We start from the raw sequence: 15576 nt of genomic DNA on the forward strand, positions 1-15576 counted from the left end.
AACAAAACAAAACAAAAAAACAATCCATTTAAAAAACGGGCATAGGACCAGAACAGACACTTCTCCCAAGAAGATCCACAGATGGCCAACAAACATATGAAAGGACAATCAACTTCACCAGCTACTGGGGAAATGCAAATCAAAACCACAATGAGATACCATCTCACACCTGTTTGAATGGCTATTATCAACAGGGCAAGTAATAACAGTGTAGGAGAGGATTTGAAGAAAAAGGAACCCATATACAGTGCTGGTGGGACTGAAAATTGGTACAGCCACTATGGAAAACAGTATGGAGGTTCCTCAAAAAACTAAGAATTGATCTACCATATGATCCAGCAATCCCTCTACTGGATATTTACCCAAAAGGCTTGAAAACATTTATCCAAAAAGATATTTGCACACCGACGTTCATAGCGGCATTATTCATGGCGAGCAGGACATGAAAGCAATCCTGGTGTCTTACAATAGATGATTGGATAAAGAAGATGTGAGACATATATATGATGATTGAATATTACTGACCTATAAGAGATGAGATACTGCCATTTGCGACAACATCGATGGACCTTGCGACAATCGGGCTAAGCGAAATAAGCCAGACAGGAATAAGTTGAAAACCACATGAAATCACTTATATGTGGGATATAAACCTAAAAGCAACAAACAAACAAGGAAAACAGATCCATAGACAATGGACCAGTGGTTACCAGAGGGGAGAGTGGAAAGAGTACGGTAGATGAAATAAAAGAGGTCAAATATGTGATGACTGAAAGAAACCTATGAGCAGTGAACACACAATGCAATATATATGGCTTACTGTTGAATTGTATACTTGAAACTTCTTGGATTTTGTTTATCAATGTCACCATAATAAATAAAAAAATAATTATTAAAATAAATTACTGGCTTAATGCTTTGTAAAGTCAACTTAAAAGTTTACTTCTAATTTCAGTTTAACACTTAGTTTTAATAACTGAATCAGTTTGATAAATTACTTAAGTATACAGACTAGTTTCCTGTGACTGCTGCAACAAATTACCACAAACTTGGTGGCATAAAATATATATATAATTCTGTCGCAATCTGAATCCCAGCAGTTCCACTGGGCCAAAATCAGTGTCAGCAGGGCCACAATCCCTCCAAAGGCACTAAGAAAGAATCTGTATCTTACCTCTTCAAGCTTCTACAGGTTGTTGGCATTCCTTGGCTTGTGACTGTATCACTATGATCTCTCCCTGTCTAGTCAGAACTGCCTTTTCCTCTTCCATCTACATCAAATCTCCCTTTGCTTCTCTCTAATAAAGACACCTGTGTGCATTTAGGGCCCACCCAGATAATACAGAATAATCTCTCCATTGCAAATCCTTAATTTAATCACATCTGCAAAGGCCCTTTTTCCATATTAGTAACATTCACAGGTTCTGGGATTAGCACCAAATGCCTTTGGGCAGCCATTATTCAGTACAACAGTACATAGGGAAGAAACTGATCACTGGCTAAAATGATCAAATCGTGATACTTTTTTTTGGTTTTTTTTTCAATCTCATTAACCAATCATGCTCAGATTGCTGTTTAAATTCAGTGGGTAAATGTCCACAGTCCTCAATGTCAATTATCCAACATGTGTGACAATTTTATATTATTTCCAAATGAATTCAAAACCCACTAATATTTCTTCTTGAAAAGATTTCTTAAATGGTTAGAAAATTCCTTTTCTGAATTTGTTATAGTTTGCAGAGATGAGCATTTTTATAGATGATAGAACTGGACACTTTTTAGCAATGAGCTCATATGATGATGGAAACTTTCCAAACATCTGCTTTGACAATGTTTCCTCCATAAGTTTCTTTCAGAAAGCATTTGCTCAACTGCACTTTTTGTCCAACATATCTGTTGAGATATATATTTCTGGTAGGCATTAGGAGTGAAAAGATTAAGAAAGCTTGAACTTTTATTTTAAAAATGGGGAGCTTATATTTATAATTTTAAAAACTCAACTTTCTCATTATATAACTGAGGAACCTCTATTGGAACCAAAGATTCGTGCATTCAATCCCCAACTCAGAACTAAGTATAATATAAAGGGTCTATTATTCGAGAATTTTTTTAAATGAAATTAACCTCATCACTGATATCCTGGAACCAGAAACTAATAAAATTTGCAAAATATTAAGGACAAAAAAGAGGGAAAAGTGGCACTATAAACTGCTCTTCAAAAAATAGTTCCCAAGTGGCCTCTGGAAAAGCTCCCTACTGTGTGTGGCATATCACGCTCATGTGGTAGACGCCTGCACCAAGTGAGGGCACCAGTGTAGCCTGAGTATTAAATACTGATCTAGCTTATCCCTTTCTAGTTTTTAGATTATGAAAATCAAATATAAAATTCTAACACTGTCCTCCAGCATGCCAGTGGTTCTTATGATACTTTCCCTGGGCTCAAGCTCCTCACTCTAAGGACCATTGACTCTAAGTGAAGAGTAAGAGTGTTCTTATACAGATGAAGAAAATGAAGCTGAGAGAGGCTAAGGGAGTTACCTAATGCAGCACAGAGAGTAGGTGTCAGAGCCAAGGATTGAATCCAATCTTTTGATTCCATGGCTGAATCTCACTGCACAGCTCTGCAAGTCCTCCCCTCACCAGTGGGGTGGTAAAGAAGAGCAAGGCAGCTCAGCAGAGTGGTTCAAGCTCTGCTGGATTTGAACCTTGGTTCCATCACATCATCACATCCCAGCTATGTAACCTATGAACAGACTCTACACCTCAGTTTTCTCATTTTCAAAATGAGGATAATAAAAGTAGCTATTCCAGAGGGTGATGGTAAGGATGAAGCAAATTAATTCGTGTACAGCACTTAAGATAGCAACACATAGTAAGCAAAAGTAAGCACTCAGATGTTAGCCATGCAAAACACCTATTTTATAAGGCTATTATATGGAACGAATGAGAAATACACACCGATACATATGTGTATACACACTATAGAGAAAGAGAAGAGGGTGGGGTGCACATGTACCTGACAAATAATGGGCACCTGATGAAAGTTAGCTTTTATGGAGCTTTTGTTCTTAATTTTGAATGGAATATGAGGGTCACACAAAAGCATAAAGCTGATAAAGGTCATCTATATGAGCAAGAAAACATCTTTCTGATGCCACACAAGCACATCACCCTCTGCCTTATCTACCACACATATTAACCACTTATAAATCCAATTCCAGAATCCCAGGCTTTGGGTTCTAACACATGCCCTACTGATAAATGCTTACATCCACAATTTTGACCATAAGAAAACAACTAATAGTCTTCTAGCAGGAAGGTCCACCCTGGATCCACTATAAAAATCATTTTGAAAGTATAACTCCTTACCTGTTAACAATGACAAGTATTATAAGGTTTCCTGTCCCTGTCTAAAACTTTGAGTGTATCACCATGACCTCAATGTCTGAAGCAGAAATTTGAATTAGTTTTTTAAAAAGTAAACCAGTAGACGCATCAACTAAAACTTTGTCTTTTGACTCTGAAGAATCACAACAAAACAAAACAACATACTACTGTCCAGACCAAATCACCATTTCCCTTACCTTCTCAAAGTAGGGAGCGGATATATACAATGAACAAACAAATCAATAAACATTTCACTCTGTGAAGTTCCTCCTGGTCTCCCCTCCTTTTATTGATTGACTCTGCTGAACAACCCGTCATTGTCTCAACATCACTCTATATATCTTGCATCATATTTGTAGAGTTTGAAACAAGAATGAAAATTCTAGTGCTTGAAATAAAAATTAAATGAATTGGTAGCTTCATAACCAAATATCATCTGCAGAAAAATGATATGATTGTGGCCAAGGAATCTGGAAAGGAAGAGCCAAGAAGCTGGACCCAGGCAGACCCAGAGCACCTGAACAAAACAAAAGCTGTCAAATAAAGGACTGAGGTCAAAGGACAGGCAATTAGGACTTGAATGACCAACACACACAGTTTTAACAGTAGTATGCACAAGAACTCAAGGCTCCCAAGATTATAGGTGAGAGAGACAGAAAAAATCACATTGGATTCCAGTCAAGAAATCTGGGTTTGCATCTCTGTTTTGCTCCTTTCCAATGCTACAACTGTGAGAAAGTTATTTCCCCTCTCTGGACCTCTATTTCTTCCTCTGTAAAAGTGAGAGAGTTGAACCAACTCACCTGTTTATAGAGATTTCCAGCTTAATTATTCAAGACCTCTTCAGTCATCACCAATCTGTGCACTGTTAAAGCTAACAACCTCTTATGGTCAGAGAAGGTTTTTAATAAGTACCTACTGTGTATTTCCAATCCATAGTATTAAAGCTATTTACCAAATATGTCTAGTTCTACCCTCTTTGCATCACAAGATAAAAATGGACCCTGTGACAATGAGCTGTGTGCGGTACATTTACTTGTCAATCCAAGACCCTTCAGAACTCTCTTTTGCTCTGGCTCAGTGTCCAGCTCAGTGTTCAAGATGTCAACTGCCATCTTAAGTCTGTGTGACTAAAATCAGAACCCCTATGCCAACCTACAATGTACATGAAGTACAGCGAGAAATACATCTGTATTGTTTTACACCCTTGAGATTCTGGAGTTGTTACTGCAGCATAACTTAGCCAGGCCTAATTGATATAACAGGAAATCTAAAATTTAAATTATTGTTAGTATTATTTACTCTATTCTACTGTGACTACTATGTATAATAAACAATCTTATGTTTTTATAACTATTTGTATTTCTCAAAGTAAAGCAGGTACCATATACCTGGAACTAATAACTCTCTTTTCAAGGTATATGTCCATTACTCCAACTTCTCAAGGGGTCTCCTGCAAACAACAATTACCATCTCCAGTAAGAATAAAGAAGGTGAGAACACAGGAATCACACTTTGGCAGCATTCAGTTTCATGACTAATTTACTGATATAGCAGACTCTTAAGGGGAAAAAAAAAAAAAAACATATCAGGCCATAGAGGGACATGACAAATGTTTTTTAAAAAACAAACTGCTGGTTATAGATAATGTAATACCACAGGCTAGAACCGACAGATTTTGCCCCAAAAAGCAGGTGAAGAAGAAACAAGCCGCCTACTACCTATGAATTACAAAAGATTTCAGATCAGTTAACAAAGATTACTTAAGAGATGGGGAGAAGAATACAGCTAAAAGGGATGATTTTATGAGGCCTTGTTGGAAAGGAAAGGAGAAAAGGAAGAACAAAGAGATATAAGCTTGAAGATTAATTTTTTTAGAAAAGCTCTGGTGCAATAGAAATGCAGAAGCATATAAATATATATGAGATTTAAGAGACAAAAAAAGCTAGATAGATGGTTAAAACATCTATAACTTTCAAAAGCCATAATAGAAGAAAAAAAGTAAAATAAAAGCAATTGTATTTTAATCAATTAATAATCTGCTGAGATTTGGGGGGAAATGGTGTAAGATAAAATATTTAAGAAAACTTATTTTTTCAAAACCCAGAGTCAAACTCCTGTAGGATATTCCTTGCTCTAAAAAAAAGACATACTCCCTGTCTTGTTGGTTAATCACAGAACTGTCTGACAGAGAAACAGTGAGTGTGACCTCAACTGTCATCTACTCAATAGCCACTCCTGAGGTACCAGATGTACAGGTCTGACTTACAACAGGCAATTTGTGGGGCAAACTCACACCCAGTATGCAGATACTGTGGCTCTCACTGACGGAAGGATGTGCCTATGAATTAGCAGTCAGACAGCGACTGTCATTGGTAATAACTTCTTATTATGTCAAGGAATTTACATGCAGATCAATGTGAGCAATGTGCACTTGCTTATCCCCACCATAAATCACTATCGATTGGCGCACCAATTCCTCGCCATAATTAGGAACTATAGACAGAGTTGCAATATTATCTTAAATACTGTGTCACTACCCTCCCTATACAGCTGGCATCACAAAACTCCCGCACCGCTGCTCTTACTACCTGCGACACTGCTTCTGTTGCTATTTGGGGTGACAAGTGGGAGAGATAAGTGAATAAAATGTCCCTGTGTGCAGTGTCTACCTGAGATTCCCCATACCCTATTAGAGATTTAAAAAATGGGAATTTCTCCATATCCATATTGAATTCCTGTGTGCAAATGCAAAAGTTGGCAACATGCTGCTCTTAATCTGATTTATGCACCAATTTATTTTATACATTAGGCACACTGTATGCAGGCTGACTGATGCATAAAAATTTCATGCAAAAAAGGACTCACTCCCGTACAACTGCCTTTCAGTTATTATTACCTCTTGTGGTTCACATCCTACAGTGGGTAGGACAAATGACTCTATATACCAAATGCATTTTACCCACTATAGAAACATTTTGATCTGTTTCTATTTCTCCTCAGCTCCAACTCCAGAAAGCTAAAAACGCTGTTATCTTAACTTTCTGAAATCCTTTAATGCTACTAAACACCCACTTACGCAGAGAACTTCTCTCCGTGTTCACTGTTTAACTGTGTATTATAACCACGCAAAAATACACAACGGAGGCTAGGAGAGACAGACAGCACATACCCACGACACACCTCAATATTTTTGGTTAATTTTTTCTTGTTGTTAACCATTTTTTTCTCTATATGTCATAACCTCCGTGCATTTTGCATTACTTTTCTAAGTACCTTCATGGGGATATGTTCTCCAGAATATTAACAGCAAAAATCCAAACAAACAGAAAAGCTTTTGAGGTAGGATTTTTAGTTAGGGGAAAATCAGCTAGAAAAAGCATCTTTCTGTATTTTGCTTTTATTAGAAGTCTCCTTTCATCCAAGAAATATGGGGCCTGAAATAAATTGTACCATCCTGCTTTTTTTTTTATTCAAATCCTTGCCAGAGCTAGGCAGTATGCTAATGAAAACAGGTTGATAAATGACTCCCTGATATTTTCCAGACATTTTTCTCTCAGAAGTGCTCTAAACTGATGTAGCTCAAAGAGAATAAGGCGCATTAAGTCATTATATCAATTTTTGTTACCCAGATACTTCAGTCCCAGTTAAGCGCTGACAGCCAATATAAAACAAGGCAAGGGCATCATACGACTCCATCGATCAAATCTTGTCGTAGATAGATTGCCTATTACACAAATAGAACTAGCGGATTCAGTTTGTAGTTTTATGCTCTCCAATTAAAGGATAACAGGGTACTTTCCCATAAATCTGCTAATTGCAACTGAATTAATTTAACAAATTTCTCCAAGCACAGAGGAAAAAGCGATTGGTTAAGCTAATGTAAACTAGCACAGGTTGTCACAAAGAGGATCCCATAACATCCTTTTGCTAAACCTTGATTGGGCAAGGTGTCACAAGTATTTAGCTACATTGTGGTTCTCTGGCAACAGACAGCTGACAAGCATAAAATATTGCACAAATAGGAGATAATTTATTTGTGGTACTTTTTTCTCTCCCTCACTCCCCACTCTCCCCCACCCGAAGATGAAATAACTCCCTCTTTGCATCTAATTAATGTTTCTCTCGAAGTGAAGCTGTTTTTCTAAATCAGAATTACACCAGCTACAGCACTATATTACAGAAAGGGGTCCCTCCGCGCCACTCAGCCAACAGTAGGAATGATGGGCAAAAACAGAACTGCCTATTGCATTTCAAAGGAGGAAGTAGCTCAATACTCCTGAATAGGGCAGGACGAATACATACGAGGCAGGGCACCCACTCTCATGAATTCAAATATACAGGCAACCACAGCCCAAGTGCCAGAATCCAAGCAGATGATCCCAAGCCATAAAATGATGTGTTGTAGGCGATTCTTCAACTGCCAGACTCAACCTGATGGAGGTGGAACTGTGATGACTGCACAAGCACAGTGGCAGCCTAGTGACACTCCTCTGCCTCTCTCCCCTCTCCACCATGCCTCCGTCATGCCTCAGCCAGGGACTCAGGTATGCTGACAATACTCATGACAGCCTCAGACAGCTAAAGCTCAGAGACTCAGATGAGGAGGGGGTGAGGAAGAGAAAGCCTATTTTTCAGATTTGGTGGAAGAAGATAGATATTAAATACCTTGTCCCATTGTATCCATATGTTTAGACTGGATATTTTAAATATCGGCTTGCAAAATACAGTTGTTATCCTTACTTCGCAGGCACCACCTCCTGAAGAAAGGGGATAGATTTCGGTTCTGGAAGAAACAATGGAGCCCAGGGATAAGGGAGAAGCAGCAATGGAGCTCAAAGCCCATGGAGAAGAGAGAGGGGCAAGGCAGCAATACCAGGATGATGTACCTCCCCAACCCAAACTCAAGTTGGGTATCTTCAGCACCTCTCTCTCCTCTTGTGATTATTGCTTCAAACTTTCTTGCTACAGAAGCTGATTTCTTTTCACCAGGGAGAAAAATCTTGGGGTAGATCTTTTCCAAAGCACATTTCTAATAATCCTGTTTATCCATATGTGCTTCTACTGAAAGAATGAAGCTCAGCCATGTCACTTCACATAGTAAGCTATTCGAGGACAAGAACCACATGCGTTTTGTGCTATGGGGCCAGGGCAGTGGGAACACGGCATGGTGCCTTAGGTGTACAACATATACAACCTGAGAACTGGCTGAGTCACCTGGCCAAGAGGTAACAGAGTTCTGCAAAGGGAGCATGGGTGTGAGTTCAGTCCAGGCAGGAAGGTAGAGGGTATCAATTCCTACACACTATTAGTTTACCACTCAATCCCTAATCAGAAACAAAAGGGAAACATACATCGAGAAGACAAAAAATGATGTATTCTGAGTTTGAGATAGTTATGTAAAAATGCTAAATCAAAGTCAGAACACTTGGGTTATAGCCCCAACTTTGCCACTAACTAGTTGTATGCTGCTCGGATCACACCTAAAGATTTGTTCCTCATCCATAAAAGCAAGATATCAGATTCTCTCTCAGAATTAGATATAATGAAGGCCGGGAGATCTAGCCACCGTTTGTTGTTTGTTGCAAGGACCTTGTCAGCTTACAATCCTTTTTTTTTTTTATGCCTACAGCACCTAGTCTTCCTAGGTGGTATCTCATCCAAGTACTAACCAGGCCCAACCCCACTTAGCTTTTGAGATCAGACAAGATCAGGCTTGTTCAGGGTAGCATGGCCATAGACTAGCCACAGTTTTTCAAAATGCAGCTGCATGTGGAATCAAATTCAAGGGTGCTCCCAGCATTTTTTAACAGAAAATAACGCGTAAGAGTACACTATATGTAGTAAGGGTATTGTTTTTGACACTTCTGATTCAGTTACTTAAATAAGTGTGTGTGTGTGTGTGTGTGTGTGTGTGTGTGTGTGTGTATAGATATAGAGACATATGTGTGTGTATGTGTGTGATTTGAAATATATTCTTTAATGTCAGTCATGGCAAAAAAAATTTTTTAATTGAAAGCCACCAATCCAATGCAACCCAAAGACTGAATGCAAAGATTTTGTGGCAATATCATCACCTGTTTACATACAGAACTGGCTGCAAGGACTAGAGGACTGGTGAGCTAAAGCTTTGAAATGACCACTACAGAAGCCTTCTATCCCAAGAGCAGCTCATCAGTCATTTCTGATGAAAATGACGGACTAGGAAACCTCTCATCTCAGGAAAGACACCTGTCTATGTGAAGATAGTGAAGTAACTCATTTCAGACCCCAGTAAGGTCGCCTATCCCAGTTGGTGTTGGTTGCATAATAAGTCAAAATTAGAGGTCACAGGTCTGCCACATGCAAAGTCCTCACACAGAACCTGAACACAATGCACAGAACTCCTGCCCAAGGGAAATAACTTGCATCTACTGAAAGCAAAGGCTGGCTCCCTCATCAATTGTGGGACAAATATTTCATACATTTCTTTGACTCACATGCATACAGATGCAATAGCATGGATTTGTTCTTTATAAAACACCTGAGAAAGGGTGACCTAGAAAAAATCATGTCAGTCTGAAAGAACCTGCTGGCCACCTCTCAAGAATCCACATAAGATGAAGTAGGAACTAATGAGTAATTCCCCAAATCCTTTGCTTATCCAGTTATACTGAGTCTACTGCTCGACAATAATTTTTACTGTGCCTTGTAATGAGTTATGACCTGATGTGCTGATTGGAGGAAAACTTACAAATAAGAAGTGTTCATATTACAAACATGTTGAGTCTAAGCTTCCAGAGGGAAAATACTCCTTTGGCTATAATATTTTCTATTATTTGAATATCATCTGTACAAAGATGACATATGAGTTATAGAACTTAGTTTATAAAAGATGTGGAAGATATGCTACTATGAAAATAAACAGAAGAGTCATTTATAAGGAAAGTAAAGGGTCTAGGAACTATCCAGCTAGCCAGCCAACAAATGTTTATTGAATGCCTACTGTGTGCCAGGCACTAGCTATTAGATATAGTCCCTTCTCTCAGTAGCTTACAGTCTGGTTTGGAAGAGAACTGTTAAATAAGTTTTATAAATAAGCCAGTACCATGAAGTGAAAATAATTAAGGAGCTTTTAGTTGCTGGTTGAGACCTAAAGGCAAAGAGCACAAGAGGACTTCAGGCGCATTCCAGTCATCAGTCCTCCTGCCACAGCCTTCACCATCACAGCTCTCCTCTGCCTTCCCACTCACATCTCCATCACGAAATCTTTAAACTCTCTCATATACCTAAGTGGTGCCATCAGGCTATCTCCCTTCGATCCCCACTAGCCTTCTGTCCTCCAAATCCAGGCCCTTTCAGACTTCTCTGCCCCACTGTTCCTTCAGCTAGGAATGTTTTTATTTGTTGTTTGCAGCATTCCAGCTTTCCAGCTTCCTCAGATTCAAATTCCAGCTCTACCACTTCATAGCTATGTGACCTTGAACAAATTTCTCCATCTTTCTGTGCCCCAAAGTCCTCATCTGTAAAACAGAGTTGATAATGGGCCCTACCCCATGTTTTGTATAAGGATTAAATAAGATGATATATTTAAAGCACTAAGAACTATACTTGCCACATAGTGAGTGGCCAATAAATGTTAACTTCTATAATTGTTGTTTTGTTATTATGACTGCTGCTGTGTAGTATTGCTTTTTATATTCTATTTTAGCACTTCTCTCAATGGCTGATAATTTTGGGGGGAAAGGAGAAGATAAGTAACTTCTATTAATGCTGTCTAATTTATATTTTAATATATCATTACCAAATAAAATATTTCAGCCAAACTGGAATGGCAAAACTTATTTCTGGGGCACAGGCAATATCAGACCAATCTCCAAAGATATTTCAAGGGTACCTTTAAATTATATGCATGTCTACCCCAGGTAAGAATCAGATCCATAAAAATCTATAAAATAGAGGTGGGGTAGGGTGGGCGTGGGCATTCCAGAATTGAAATGAATTCCTTACATGCCATGGACCAATAAGAGGTCCATGAGGGGAGAGACTGAGTCACAGATACTTTGTAATCACCATGCTCAGCATTGTGTATACCATATAATAGGTGTGTGTAATCAACCTTTCAAGAATGAAGGAAGATTGTCTGAGGTGTCTTGGCCAAGTCACAGATCCCTAAAGCAGACCCCTTCCACACACACAAGTCCACCATAGTAATAAACTCCAAAAAGACACAAGGCCTGCCTCAGCCAGCTTTCATGCAGAGTAAAGAAAAAAAAAAAAACACCATCCAGGATCCTTGCCTGACACCAAAAACAGAGTGCAGGACATTTTATTCTCCATTAATTTGGATACATACTATTTCTCTATGATTACTGTAGCATGCAATGTTCTTATAAGGTTATGAACTGGTTTTGCATCATTCCATTGCTAGAATTTAATACTGTACTAAGTGTGATATATCTCAGCCATGATTAATCCTGCCCAGATCTGCAGCAAGTTTCTATAAAAACTAGCCTGAAATACAGGACTCTTAAAACCCTTGCCAAATCTGCAAGATGTGATATTAACACAGCTCCCATATAGGCGAGCATGTCCAACCTATGCTGAGACCATCTGCAGGTTTCCCTTTGTGCTCTGTGAGAAGCTATTTATCCTATCACCAAAGCCTAGAAGATTCAGTGAGTGCTGCCCTGGCCTGGTTTACAACAGTATTATTAATACTGCTCAACAACAAGGTAAAATTACAGATAAAATCTGAATAGGCCCATTATTGTTTTTAGAGGGAGCTAAAAAAAAGAAGCTATATAATTTCCTTGGGCCTATAGAAAGCTCACCCTGACAAAGATAAGAGAAGAAATGCACACGGCAGACAACTAGCCACTGGAGCTCAGCTATGTGTAAATCCTTTCCTTGAACATCATGAATTAAAGCAGATGAAAGTTTTAAAATGTCAGGCAGGTCCCTGGGGATGGATATGCTTTATGTTTTTTATACAGTGAACATTAATTTCACATGGAAAGGGAAAGCAGCCTTGTATCTCTAGCCATTTGCTCCTTTTTTTCCTAAGTTCCATGTGTCCACTTATAACAGACCAGTCTCAGGGGAATTGATGCTTCGCTGAGTCAAACAGTTGGGCTCAAGGTAAAAGAAAGTCCTTGTAGGGAAGGCAATAAAAATTCACCACCCACTTCCAAGAAGCAGCCCCAAATGGAACATTTGGTTTGGAGTTAGACAACTGTGGCTCGAATCCTACTTCCAAATCTTTCTAGGTGTTTTCCCTTAGGAAGACCTAGCTTCTCTGATCATTAATTGTCTTGTTCATATGGTAATCAGATAAACAAAATAGTACATTTGTATAAATGTGGATACATGTATATTTGTGTATATCACACATACACTCTCTTCAGGCTGTTGCTTTAACTCTTAACAGCTTTTCCTCCTATTTAACCTCTATCATGCATTCCTGGTTTTATTTAACTGTTCTACAAAAGAAACAAAATTGTCATTCATTCATTATTCACTCACTCATTCATTCATTCATCCATTCATTCATTCATTCATACTCTACATACTGAGGGTTTATTATGTGCCAAGTCCTTTAAGGTCCAACAGAAACTAGGATGCTATCTTTGCCCTCTGAGAGTTTGCAATTTAGAGTAGTGGTTCTGTCTATAAAGTGAATTGTAGGTGAAATTCAGAAGACTTATACCACAGATTAGGTTGCAAAATCAGTTTGACACCATGACGATGATGGGTCAAATAACTGGCCTGAGCACTCTGACTTAAGAGTGATAAGATCAGAAGGCCCATGATAATTTTGATTATTGTTGAGCAAACAGTCATTCCCTTCTCATCCCACTATGAGCAGAGTTCACGTCTCTGCCCTGCTGATATTGGTCTTGGCCATGAGACTTAGGCCAATGAAAGTTAGCAGTGCAATGAAAGCAGAGGCTGGAAGTGTACTCAAATCACATCACAATTTGGCTTGGTTCTTGTGTTCCATGATCTACCATAAGAGGCTGCAGGCACCCTCTACTCCATCAGTCTGAGCCCCAGAACATACATGGAACAGACCTGAAGATAACATATAGCTTGGTGTCAAGGCCACCTGCCCTGCCACCTGGAGCCCTACTGGCTGGAGCACAGCAACCCAGCCTAGATCAGCCAAACTAGAGTCAACCAGCAGAACATGAGCAAGAAAATAAATGGGCTGGCTTCTTAGGCAGCATTATTGTGGAAATAGCTGACCAATATAAGGTCTAAGCAGAATCCCAACCAGAAAACGATTGCCTCATCTAAAGCAACTTAACTACTGAAGCATTAAAATGAGATTACGGTACAAAACATTCTTTTCATGGTCAAATCAATCATTCTGTCTCTACTCCTCTATGCTTGGTTTCAGCTCTCTCTGTGTTGAAGGAAATTAACCCAAAATAAGTTGATCTTGATGAGTATGATTTAAATCAATAATGTTAATTGGGCTCCTGAGCATAAGATAAAATGACTTCAAATCAACAAAAGGTTAATATAGGTTTCCCTTCATGCACCACCTATGATAAATCTATAGTGGTCTGAAATCTCCCATTTCATTAACAGTGCATTTAACATGCTAAAAAGACAGGAATGTTCCCCATACAAAATGTTTTCTCAGTGCCCACCAGCAGGTTAACTGAAGATTGCAAAGCATATCCAATTGTGGAATTAAGTTATATCTGAACAGGGTGAAGAGGGATGTACTCAACAATGATAACTTATTTTAAACTTTTTTATTATCTTCTTGTCCTACCTACTTCCCCTTCCCCATGGTAGTTTTTGGAATAACTGGATATTTTCTTTTATAGGCTATTTCATTCTCTGTGACATTACAGCTAGCAAAGAAAAAAAATCATTCAACATTCTTATTGAGCACATACAGTTGAAAGGAGATATGAGACGAGCTCAAGTAGATGGGATTTAAAAAAAAAAAAGAAAAAAGAAAGAAAAACAGCATTGCAAGATCCCTGTCCTCAAGGAATTTTCAGCCTGTTATGACTTATAAATGGCTACATAGCCAATAATATACATATAAAATAAGCCACATAAACAAGTCATTTTAAATGGAAGACTGTTGGCTACCTCCCTTTTACCTATCCCACCTACCCTCTTCCTAATATTTTCCTAGGTTTCTCCAAATTTGTTTTGCATGCAAATAACTCCATTCTCCTATCCCAGAATAGAGTTCAACTGTCTTAATCCTATCAGCAAAGTTCACTCCCCCTGGCCACAGTACTCTCTTAGGTGATAGAATATGACACTCTCTTAATCCATTCAGTCTGCTGTAAAAAAAAAAAAAAAAAAAAAAAACACCACAAACTGGGTGGTTTACATAACATTTCTCACAGTTCTGGAGGCTAGAAGTCTGAGATCAGGGTGCCAAGCATAGTCGGATTCTGGTGAGGATCCTCTTCCAGGTTACACACTACTGATTTCTTGTTATCTTCACATGGCAGAGAGAGGGTGTGAGAACAATCTGGGGTCCCTTTTATAAGCGCACTATTCTCATTCATGAGCTCTCCACCCTAATGACCTAATTACCTCCTAAGGCTCCATCTCTTAAAATCATCACATTAAGTGTTAAAATTTCAACATATGAATTTTGGAAGGACACAAATATTTAGTCTATTGCAGATCCCATTTAGGGATACTTGACCTATAACACTCGATTTGGGGAATTTTGTTCAACCCCTAAAGGAATTGAACTTTCTCCTGCTGGACTATGTGCAGTTACCTTGCAATGGGACAAACCCCAACCCATTCCCAATAAGAGATCCTTCACTGAGGAATTGTTGCTGAGAAATGAAGAGAACAAACTAAATCTGGTTAGATTGAGCTTCTGGCTCATGCCTTACCTGAAACCACTGCTACTGTGAAAGCCAATACTGATCCTTTTTGTCTTTAAGACAGTTTGAGGTAGGTTTTTTCCCCTGTGATTTACAACTAAAAACACCCAAATAGAATGTGCAACAGATTTCCAATGAAAGAGAAATTATTGTGGACTAGGAAAATCTAAATAGAATCCAAAGATGTAGTATGATTTGTCCTGGACCTTGAAAAATGGATAGACTTTAAATTACTGGGGAGAGGGGAAGTGGTGACAGGATACAATGAAAAAAAAAAAAAGCAGCAAACCTACTGACCTAGACAACGCCATCAGAACAACAGTTTGACTTT

General features: G+C 38.7%; 1 protein-coding gene and 1 pseudogene across 1 annotated transcript in view; both read right to left on the reverse strand.

Annotated features, from left to right (window-relative positions):
• LRMDA (leucine rich melanocyte differentiation associated) overlaps positions 1 to 15576 on the reverse strand; it is a 977871-nt gene that overhangs the window by 747580 nt on the left and 214715 nt on the right. The gene's annotated exons all lie outside the window — the stretch shown is intronic.
• Positions 9011 to 9129, reverse strand: LOC118604842 (annotated as a pseudogene).

Source organism: Rousettus aegyptiacus, unplaced genomic scaffold (assembly GCF_014176215.1).
Source record: "Rousettus aegyptiacus isolate mRouAeg1 unplaced genomic scaffold, mRouAeg1.p scaffold_m13_p_6, whole genome shotgun sequence".
NCBI lineage: Eukaryota > Metazoa > Chordata > Mammalia > Chiroptera > Pteropodidae > Rousettus > Rousettus aegyptiacus.